This window comes from Ambystoma mexicanum, chromosome 7q (assembly GCF_040938575.1).
Source record: "Ambystoma mexicanum isolate Mex_15411 chromosome 7q, UKY_AmexF1_1, whole genome shotgun sequence".
NCBI lineage: Eukaryota > Metazoa > Chordata > Amphibia > Caudata > Ambystomatidae > Ambystoma > Ambystoma mexicanum.
Window position 1 is genome coordinate 669833200 of NC_090941.1, and position 12196 is coordinate 669845395.

The 12196-nt window shown below is 47.6% G+C and overlaps 1 protein-coding gene across 1 annotated transcript in view; it reads left to right on the forward strand.

The window, feature by feature from the left end:
* The window catches only part of USP12 (ubiquitin specific peptidase 12), a 739696-nt gene that overhangs the window by 350691 nt on the left and 376809 nt on the right, over positions 1-12196 (forward strand). The gene's annotated exons all lie outside the window — the stretch shown is intronic.

Consider the following 12196-nt stretch of genomic DNA (forward strand, 5'->3'; position numbering starts at 1 on the left):
TTCAGCTAACCGGACTTGCTTGCTTGAATGATCTAAAACATGATCTCCCAAAAGAGGTCCCACCCAAATGAGGTCAAAGTTATTTAAAAGGTATAGATTAGTATGTTTAAATAAAGGCGTGTGAGGTGCCAGTGGCTATATGCAGAAGTACCTGCTATTGAAGCGCACACAGCCTTTTCCTGTAAATAAAACGAGGACAATGTGGATAGAGATCGTTCAAATGAAATGTACAAATGCAGCATTCAGGTTTTTGTATGTCTCTGTAAATGTAGCCACAGTGACTCATCATGTGCCTGGAATTTCACATGATTTACTTACGATATGAAATGAGAGCTTCATGAACATTGAGGGAGCGTTGTCATCACACTGTGTAGCTCCTAGAGTATTTGTCCGCCCTATGGGATAAGTGGAGGTACCGAGCCCTTGAGACCATGTGAGCCACTCCGCGATCTGGACTAGTAAGTGGGTGCAGGTAGTGCCAACATGAATTTAAAGCAGGCTTACATGTTTTGGCACTCTTCAGATAGGTTTACCATAATATCGAAATCAATCTAGCCAATGTTGGCATCTTAAAAAAAGGTGCATGTTCAACACCACTCTCAAGGCAGGCTCAGAAAAAACTGTTCAGCCTCTGCAGATCTTCCACTGCTTCTTGTAAATCCTAAAGGACTGATACTAGATTAAGACCTTCTTAGTAAAGCAGAGAAGGGTATGCTTAAAAGCAGAAACCATCCTCGCAGTTTACACCAAAAACACCACCTAGCCCTTTCACTCCTCCTATGTCTTATTCACCACCACAGAGAGATGTTGATGTTATGGATTAGACCACTTGTTAACCTAATTTGTAAACCTTAATGCGAGTCAGAGGGTCACGCATGGGTGACTTGCTGATGTTTGCTGGCATTCAGAAGAGAGCTGCTTTAAAATTGGACATCCCAATCTCTCACTCTGGTCATGAGTTGCTAGTCATTTTTAATCACTTAGCACATGCACATACCACCTTTTCTACAGCAATCTGACCAGTTGATTCCCTGGCTCCGTTAGGAATGTATGAGTGCTTGATGTGGGACTCGGCGGACTGTTTTCTGGAATTCATTCCAGAAGATAAAAAAAGCTTCATTTGGTGAAAGAAAGATGTATTGTAGCCAATTAGGTAATTGGTGCTTGTAAAAATGCTGTTACTGCTGTCGACTCTTGATGAGAAGAGGCTTCTGGGACAGAATTCGTTTTCAAAGTTCACTCCCAGAAAAGTAATCGGTCTTCCTTTCACTGGAGAAGCTCATGCTAACAATGAGATGGAAGAAATGAAAACCAACATAACATACACATTGAAATCAGTTGGTCTAGAACTGAATCCTTAAGTGCCATCAGAAAGATCTTCCACCAGCGAGGTCACTCGTCTTTAGCCAACAATAGCCATTTTAACAGCTTCAGAAATGGGCTATAAGCAAAGGTTCCCGTCTGAGATTGGGGTGGAAAGCAGCAGCCATGGACAGAAATAGAAAACACATTTCTCCTCAAACTATGAAGTTCCCTGCACAAGTACCACAAATGAGTACCCCCAGGTGTGAGGGTTTATTCAAAGCCGTTTGTCAGCTTTGCAAATTACAATAAGACAATTCGGTACTCGGTGTTCTGTTTGCGGCACTGTGCCAGCATTAAAATGTCACTGGTAAGAATACTGGCTGCGGTTTTACCTTTTATCCCCATGTTGGTGACAGTAAGGACTATGGATACAGATAGTGATGGTCAGGTTACAACATACACACCCCGTAACAAATGCAGTGATTGGTGTCTTTCCCGCTTGCATTTTAAAACTGGAAAATGTGCATGGAAGCCGTTGCTGTACAGAATTACTTCATTATTAGTGCTTGAAGTTTTCAAAGCCTACCCAGAAAGTCCCCCCGTTGCCATAAAAGCAAAACACTTTCAACATCTGCGTGCATCAGCAAATTCAGAAAACCTGTGTACTCGTTGTAAAATAGAAAGGATGCCAAACAAAGTTTCAGGAAAGGGGATGTACAGTTCCTTTTGTTCTCAAAAAAGGGCACCGATCTACTAAGGCCACTCTTGGGTGTATGTATGGGTACGAAATGCAGATAGAGAAATTCTAAATAATGGCCACATTTTCCAAATTTCGCCCATTTCCACATTCCAGTAGCTGCCCAATATCGACATTTCCTCAGCTTTCTTGCAAACGGCCATCGCTTCCAGTGCAAAACTATACTTTTGGCCCCAATGGTTTTCTCAAAGCATATGACAACAGTTGTTGCTTACTTCAGGAGAGTTTAGAGAACCTTTGCTTGCCCATACCTTGTCGACTGCCTAATCAAACCCAATTCAGCACATATATCGTAGGGTATCTTAAGATGTTGAAATGACAGCTTGAGCTATTAGCCCAGCCGAGTCTCCAAGCGAAGGAAAAGAATTTGACATCTTGAAGAGTGCAAACAATACATGTCTTTATACGTTTCAAATTAACGAAAATTGTACGTGTGTCATTCAGAGGAGAGACTATCATCCATCAGACAGACATGCAATTGTGATTGTTCTCTGCCTACCTCAGCCAGTCTGATTTCCCATCCGGCTGCAATCACACCTGCATCCTTATTGTTACTTATTAGTGACTGCAAATGAGACCCCTTGAAGAATGCCTGAATGGCGGGGGCCGGAGGGGTGCGTGCACCTGTTGCAGAAAACTCACAATTGGGAGGATCATCTCACACAGCAAAATTTCTCTTTTCGTTTATTGTGCTGAGAGAAGAATCTGCTACAAGATCATTCCTTTCCAAAAGCCTCAATCTCTGCTATCTGTGGTAACCAATGCCTCATATGAGTGTTGGGGGGGTGGAGTGGAATGGTTGCGAGAGGAGCACAGGCAGCACTACAAGAAAATTCAAGGAACATGGTCTGAAAGAGGAATGACCTACCATGTAAAAATGCTGGAGCTCCAAGTAGTCCTCGTTCTGAAAGCTTTTCTTCAGTCTATTAGGAAGTCTTCTTTTTTTTTTAGCTTTGAGGTCACCACAGTGACCATGTATTATTACCTGAGAAAGTAAGTGGGGCACGTTCCCGGTCCCTCTCGAGGGAGGCTCAGATTATCTGCACTTATTCATGGTATGAAATGCATCAATCACTCAGGATACAAAATGCCCAAGCAAATGCCCTCTACATTGGTGCTAATAAATCCATCATGCAAAGAATTAAAATCTTATAAAATAACGCCTTGCAAGCAGCTCTTGGTGTGTCCAAAAGATCACATCTATCCAGGATTAGGCGCCATAACTGGCTGTCCACCCAAAACAAAATCCACCTAAAAGTGTCCTCCCTTGTTCACAAAGCTTTCAACAATGCCACCCCAAGCTATCTCAGACAAATTCCCAAAAAGAATTTCCACCCAACCTACAAGAACCTCCAATGCCAACAGCCTTATCATACTAAGATTCAGACTAACCAGGGGTGCGGGAGCTAGCTTCCAGGTACAAGCAGCCCAACTATGGAACTCCTTGCCCCACCCTCTACGCGAGGTGCAGCCCTTTCTGAAATTCAGATCTAATTACATCAACCTGCTGAAATCCGCGAATGACTAGCCTACCAGCTCCTATCTAACCTACGAGATCTCCCAGTGTAGATATGATAGACCCATTCTGCTACCTATGTGTACATTATTATCTTTTCCCGCTGATCAGCGACGTTGTCCTACCAGTGCCTGCACATGCTATCTTCTTGTAATCTGTATATATTCTGCCCACATGTAACGTACATTTGACTGTGTATATCTCGATAAGTCAATCATATCGGACGGCAAAGCCACCTCAGACCACATGATTGGTACACCTGTAGATGTGGCTGATTCCAGTTACAGGCAGATAGCCCACAGGGCCGTTCTAAGATGGCAAACCTGGATGAAAGCGACACATTTCAGGCCGGAAGTTGAAACCCAAATTCTCAATATGCCCTTTGATGGGCACGAGCTGTTCGGCAAGACAAGAAGGTGGACGACCATCTCAAAGGAATAAAGACTGGCACAGACTCAGCTCCATAAAGGATAAAGATAAAGATCTGTGCTCTTTTCGTACCTTTTGTGGGCGTATCTTCAAAATACTGAGGTTCGAACAGAACAAACACCTTGCAGAGGTCCTCCTTGCCATCATTCGCATCAGGAAACGGACACCAGCAATCGTCTAGCAGGCACAACACACAGCGTGGCAAGCGTGGATCGGGCCAAACAAGGGCCCAATCGAAACTAAATTGACAGGGTATCGCTTCCTCCCCCCACATCGCACCCCTGTGGGAGGAAGGATCAGCCAACTTCTTCACCACTGGCGGAGCATTACATCAGACAGATGGGTGCTTCAGATCATACGAAATGGCCACACCATCGAATTTGTGGACCGTCGTCCAACATAATCTGCACAACTGCAAAAGCACCACCACTTGACGCAGCTCAAGTGAGAGATATACAAACTTCTGCAAAAGGTGGCCATAGAGATGGTACCGATAGGCCAGAAGGCAAGGGATTTTATTCTTTTTTTTCTTTTTCCTAGTCAGAAAGAAAACCAGATGGTGGTGCCCAATATTAAACCTACTGGCTTTGAACAAGTTCGTGAAATGCATTAAATTCAAGATGACCTTGCTCCAGCTGAACAAAGATGACTTTCTGGCTACACTCGATTTGGAGGATGTATATTTTTATATCCCCATACATCCAGCACAAAGGCAGTGCAAGTACCTAAGGTTCGCAGTGCGAGACATGACCTTCCAGTTCCACATGCTCCTGTTCGGATTAAAGTCAGCTCCAAGGATTTCTACAAAGTGTCTAGCTATGGAGGCGGCACCCCTTAGGTGCAGCAGAATAGAGGTATTTCCATACCTGGATGACTGGCTGATAAAGGCATAGTCAAGGAAACAGACAGCCAGGGCCGTCAAGCAAATGGAAGGAACATTAAAAAGGTTAGGTTTCTCCATCACAAATTGGCTCTCTTCCTCAAAGCAAAACAAGGAACTTGCATTCCCCGGGTACGGTCATCTGCAGAGACAATAGCGGCGATGTTGCAACTAAACTGGTTTCTCAGAGAAGTTTCCTCCACGGTACGTCGGTTCAAATCCCTCCTGGGCATTATGTCCTCTTGTATAGCCCTAATTTCCAACTGCATATTCAGAACGAGGCCAATCCAGGGGGCACTAGACGAGCAATGGGCGCAGACTGCAGGTGCATGGGAAGATCAGTCTTCTCTCACCTCCCTTTTATGCGGCACTGAAGTGGTGGAACGAGGAGTGCATACCCAATCAAGGCAAGCCTTTTCAGACGCCCACCTCTACATTGCTTCTCAGGATGGACATGACTCTGTCAAGATGGGGAGCGCCTCTGGGAGAGCTGCAGAAAAGTGGCGCGTGGTCAGAACAAGAAATGCTACTCCACATAAGTGTGCTGGAGCTCAGAGCCATCCAGTGGGCATTGAAATCCTTCCAACTGATCCTAGCTGGGCAAGTGGTCACCATTCAGACGGACAATATGATCTCCATGCACTAGACCAGTAAGCAAGGGGTTACAAGGTCGGCGATCCTCTCTGCAGAAGCGGAGAATCTATGGGAGTATGAGCTCAAGCACAAGGTACACATCAGGGCAGAGCATCTCCCAGGGAAGGACGATGTCCTAGTGGACAAGTTAAGCAGGGATTTCACTTCCTCCCACAAATGCGAACTCGACAGCAAGATCAATAGAATCTTTCACAGATGGGGTTGCCCTCAGATCGACCTGTTTGCGACTCGCTGCAATGCAAAATGTAGTTGCTTCGCTTCAGGTATCCAGAGAAAGTCACTGAGGGGATGCATTCTCCATAACATGGGTGGGACAGTTCCGCTATGCAGTCCTACGGATACCACTACTCGCCATACTACTGAGGTGGGACAAAGTACAGCCATGTGAGATGATTTTCATAGCACCAGGATGGGCTCGGCAAGTTTGGTACCTGACCCTACTACAACTGACACAGGATCTGCCCGTTTGACGCAGTGCTCACCAGTTCTTGTTAACCCAGCAAGAGGGGCAAATTCTTCATCGCGACCCGGCAACTCTGACTCTGGGCCTGGTTTACTGAACGGCAAAAACACTCCAATCTAACACTTCCCCGCGAATGCTGGGACATCAATGTGCATCCAGGGCACAGACCACTTGCATAACCTATGGCAGAAAATGGAAGCGCATTGCAGCTTGATCTGCTGTCTATCTCCGTAGACCAGCTGCTGCCCTACCTGTTGCATTTGGTCAAGGAGGGTTTGTCAATGTCCTCCATCAAAGTTCATCTCTCGGCCATCTTCTAGAGGTCGTAAACAAGTTTCTTTTGTCACAAACCCAGCAGAGACATTTCTCAAGGGGCTATTGCTCGCCTGCCCACTGTTACCCATCCCAGTTGGAGCACTGATGATGCCTCCCTATGAGCCAATTCACTGTGATTTGCAATTCCTCTCTGGGAGGTTGTGGTTTTTGGTGGCCATAACATCAGCAAGAATCTGCGAACTCCAACCCCTTTCTTCAGAACCCCATTTCACGGTCTTCCTGAACGATTGCATGGTACTTAGACCACACCCCAAGTTAATTCCTAAGGTGGTATCAGAAATGACCTTATCAGAGCGCATAGTTCTGATTTTTTTCAGCAAGTGCTAAACACACTCTTCACTCTTTAGACCTCTCACAGGTACGAACATTTTACTTACAACGCATTGTGAAGGCAATCACGAAGCAAGATACAGACAACTGATTCAAAGTTCAAAACAATATGATTTTATTAAAGTACATGTCAGAATGGTAAAAGGCCTAACTTGCCCTATGCTAAGGTGGGATTTCCCTACCTGAACAAAACTAGGGAAAGTCTGAGTCAGAGTTCAATTTAAAAGCCTGTCTGTGTCCATAACCTATCCTTGCCCTCACAACTAAAGCTAAATAATCTGTAGGGATGTCAATCACCAAAGACATAGGGATTAACACAAAGTTCTGAGCTTCTTCCAGCTCTAGCTTCTTCTTCAGCTCCTCTTCCTCAAGTTCCAAAAAGTTCCACACAAATCTCAAGATTACCTTTTCTCCATTTTAAGTCAATGAAGTTCCACGCACTTCTCAGGGTTCACTTCCACAAGTTCCAAGCAACACAGTTCAAAAGAAACCTCTCTTGAGCCTCTGTCCTCAAGGCAGCACTTGCAGCTCCTTAAGTCTCAGGGTACCCTTCCCCAAGATTTTAATGTAACAAGTAGTATTTGCTTATCAAAGTTCAACACAACTTTTGGTCAACCTGACCCTTCTTCTGAAGGGCCATACCAGTGCTTCTGCTTGGTTGTATTTCACAATGTCTTTGGCTTGCACAATTTAGGGCTCGCTGGTCTAGGCGCACTTGTCAGACCACATGGTCCACCCATCACAGGTTGTGTAACCAGGGTAACTATGCTCATCAGCTCGCACAGGTTCTTCTGTACTTGTCCTGTGCACAGATTTACATTCATTTAGTTTCTCTTTTGCTGGCCTCTTGGCTTTATTGGTGGTTTTATACTTTCTTGGCGTCTCCTCACCCTCACAAACAACTTGCCAGAATTTGGTGTTGCCATACTGTATCCATTCATTAAGGTTCACTTAATGGTGGTCTGATTCATGCCCCACTTTTTTGCTACTCTGTCACACTTGCACTCTTTTTCATAGGCTACTTTCACTTGGGTTTTTCCTGTTTTAGCATTCATCAGTTACTTGCTTTTCCCATAACGTTTTTTCTGATGATTGTTAATCTGCTTAGAATCACATGCTGTGCATAGGTCCGACATCCAGTGGTCACTGCGGAGTATTGCATTTTGTTTTTCATAGTCGAAAAGGGGACGTCGACAAGGCGTCTCTGTAACACTATCCCTATAGTGACGTGCGTTTTACCCACAATCCCTCACGCGTCGAGGTCCCTCAGATTGTTTTTTTCCGCCCAGCTACTGGTCGCCTTTATGCGGAGCTCCTCGAGAGACATTGCCAAATAGTTTCTTTGACCTTTGGTAGTTTGTTATTAATATCAATAACGTAGATCCCTCCCTCGACGCAGAGCTGTTTCTCCGCCGAGCAAGATCTTCGACGGAAGGACGAGCGGAGGGGATCCTTCGGCGCTGCCGAACACGTGGCCTGGCCTCGCCGGTCATACACAGTGGGGTTTTGTGTTTTCTTTCTTCTCTTTAAGAATGCCTTTCTCTTTTCCCTCCCTCTCTTTCGAGGTCGTAGTCACATTTATTACCCTCCGCTATGGAGAGGACGCCATTTAGGTTTTGCCCGCTTTGCAAGGGTAAATATACCTGGAAGGATAAGCACAAACGGTGCAACCGTTGCTTACCCCTCGATCACCAGGACGACGGCTGTGCGGCCTGTAAATTACGAAAGCCCAAAACTCTAAAAGACCGCAGGGTCAAAAGGTGGGCGGCCTACGCCATGTCTAGGCCTGACTCCTCGCCCGCTGCCGCCGAGTGTGACGAGGACAGTGACTACACGGCCCCCGTAACGGAGGCTGTAGACCTTTCAAAGGAGCGTTCACCCTCCACGTCGTCCGTCCCCGGCCCCGACAAGCCCAGCTTATGGGGATGAACACCCCGGCGACAAGGACGCACACGGAAAAATACCAAAGCACATACCCCCCGGCACGCATTCGTCGAAGACGAAGGCAGCCATAGCGCCAACGTGGACGCCGGGCCCACCGGCGTCTTCTGCCGACCGTAAGGGTCGTCAGCCCTCCCCGCTTCTGCGACTGGGCATTCTAAAAATAAGGGCGCTAACACCAAAACCTCCGGCGACGCGCATCGCAAGAGCGCTCACGTTGCCAACAAGGACTCGACGGGCAAGGACTCGACGGGCAAGGACTCGACGTTACATAGCGCGACGGCGACCGATCCCTCGGAAGAGAGAATGATCGCCGAAAGCCTCGCGCGCATAGCATCTAAGGCCGGCCAGAGAAGTACGGCGAGTGAGACGCCGAAAACCGCACACAAGGCCAAAGATACGCCGAAAGCGCCGGAAAACAGATCAGGCCAGTTCCCGACGCCGACAGAAGGCCCTAGCCAGCAAGAAGGCTACTCAGAAGGCGAAGGCTCACTTTCTTCGATGTTATGGGACAGAACCAGACAATTACAGGGGGAAGAAACTCCTTTTTCTTTCCCAGACCGTCCTGGCCGACCTCAGTGGACCTTTGAAAGGTTCCAGACCTGTATGGACAAACTAGACAGGTTCATGTCCATCCCAGAAGACAGGGCACCCAAGAGACCAAGGGAGGCACCCCTGGAGAGTCCAAGGGCTAAATACCAGAGGTTTTATAACCCCATACAGGAGGACATATACTCTTACAATCCCACTGAGGAAGACACCTTCTTCCAGGAGGAAGATGAGTTCACCTATGTTGAAGACCAACAAGAAGAGGAAGGTTTTCACGAGGAAACTAACCTATGTGAGGAGGGATTCCACGAAGACACAGGCGAGGGCGACCCAAATCCCTGGCAGTCACCGGCTAGGTCGACTGACGCAGGCAGTAGCAGTATAGTCATAAGGTCTACTGAAACTACACCAGCCTGTCGATGACCAACCCACCTTCAATGCACTGCTGAAGAAGGCAGCAGCACATTTCGAAATCGAAACTGGGGCGATTACCCCAGACACCGATTTTGTGGAGAGGATTATCAAAGAAAACCCCCCTACTAGCCCAATTATACCCATCCTCGCCTCAGTTAAGAGACGTATTACACCTTCTCTTTCCACTCCTGCATTGGTGAGAGGGGTCAATCCGAGGATTGAGAAACTGTTCTCTCCCTCTCAATCAGACCCATTATATATTAAGGGTCACTCAATCCCGGACTCCCTGGTCGTGACCAACGCCAGGAAAAGGGCAGGAGTCCCACTATCTACCAGCGAGGCACCCCCAGATAAAGAGGGGAAGAAGCTGTATGCCCTCGCCATGAGAATCACCACCTCTGCAGCATTCTCTACCAGAATCGCCAATAATAATACCCTATTGGCAATCTACGCCGATGCTCAATGGGCTAAGCTCAAACAGGACATCGAAGAAGTTCCCGAACCCCTAAGGACTAGTTTACTGGCTACAGTTAACGAGGGCTCTCTGGTCAATCAAAGCATCGTCAAGAATACTCTCGATGCAGCAGAGACGGCTGGCCGCACTTTGGTACAAGGAATTTTACTGAAGCGTCACGTCTGGCTTCGCAATTCCGGATTTAAGGCGGAAACACAAGCGCCCCTTATTAATAAACCCATAGAGGAGTCCAACCTCTTTGGGAGAGCAGTGGATGACGCGCTGGAGAACGCGAAGAAAGAATTTGATACAATAAAGACCTTCGACCAAATTTCAAAACCCCCTAACAGGCGGCGATTTGGTAATAATGCTTTTTTCGTGGACAACGCCAGCAACAAAACCAACAACAGTATTCTGCCAGCAACTACCAGGGTAATAGCGGCCAGTACAATCAGAGGGGTCAACGCCGTGGCAAGGGAAGAGGCCGGGGTTCCACCCCCAGAGGCTCCCAAGCCAACAACACCACCTCAAAGTGACGTGAAGATCCGCGTCCCCTCCCATGCAACGCCGGTCGGGGGCCGGTTAACATACTTTCTTCCAGCATGGGAGGGAATAACATCAGACCGCTGGGTACTTTCCACTGTAGCCCACGGCTACTGTATAGAGTTCAACGGTTCCCCAACATACAGACCCCCGAGGGGACGCCGCATGACACCAGAACACCTCGCCATCCTTCTCCAAGAAGTGGACCAACTGTTGGAAAAAGGAGCCATAGAGGTTGTGCCTCTAGCTCAGGTAATGGAAGGTATTTATTCAGTGTACTTCCTTGTACCCAAAAAGGGTCTAACCATGCGCCCTCTATTAGATCTGCGCCCAGCGAACAAGTGTGTCAAACCCCAAAAGTTTTGTATGGTGACCTTACAGGAAGTGATCCCACTGCTATCACAGGGAGATTACATGACAACACTGGACATGAAAGATGCATACTTTCATATTTTGATGTTGCCAGCGCACAGAAAATACCTCGGGTTCATGATAGAGGGAAAACACTACCAGTTCAGAGTGCTACCCTTCGGCATAGCACCTGCACCAAGGGTATTCACGAAAGTACTGGCAGTGGCAGCGGCCCACCTGCGCAGGTTATCCATCCCAGTATACCCTTACCTCGACGACTGGCTCATAACAGGGGATTCTTACGAAACATGCTTCTCAAACACCCAAAAGACTGTAGACCTTTTGTTCCAACTGGGCTTCTACATCAACGAGAAGAAGTCCAGCTTAGACCCCAGCCAAGTGAAACAATTCCTAGGGGCTCTAATTCAAACAAAGGACGGCCTCGTCTTCCCCTCAGAGAGGGTCCAAAACATGCTGTTTCAGATCCCCCAATATGTGGCAGGTCGAGAGGTGACGGTGCGCAAAGCGATGCGCTTGCTAGGAATGATGGCGTTGTGTATTTATTTGGTACCTCACGCGCGCCTGCGCATGCGCCCAATGCAAGAGTGGCTCAACAGCCAGTGGTGTCAGGCCAGCGGACAATGGGACGATCTAGTGGTGGTCTCACAGGCCTTGGTTCTCTCGCTACGGTGGTGGACAAAGGAAAACCTGATAATAGGAAAACCCTTTGCCACACCCGCGGTGGAGGCCACTCTAACCACAGACGCATCCCTCACAGGATGTGGGGCTCACCTATCCCATCAGACTGCTCACGGAGTGTGGACTCCGAGCGTAGCATCCAAGCACATAAACCTATTGGAGCTACTGGCGGTGTTCAAAGCACTAAAAGCCTTCCAGGAACACCTACAAGGGAAGACAGTGATGGTCCTTACAGACAGCACCACAGCCATGTACTACATCAACAAGCAGGGGGGCACCCACTCTCCAGGACTGTCCAAGCTGTCCCAGAATGTATGGAAGTGGGCTCTCAAACACAACATGTTCCTACTGTCACAACACGTACCAGGGGAACTCAATCTGCTAGCAGACGAACTCAGCAGAGACTTCCCCCTGCCTGAAGAGTACGAATGGCGATTGCATAAAGACATCGTCTTAGCCGTCTTCACGCAATGGGGATTCCCGGAAATAGACCTGTTCGCAACTCTGGAGAACTCACAATGCCAAAGTTACGCCTCCAGGTACCCCCAGAACCAGTCCAAGGGGAACGGTCTGTC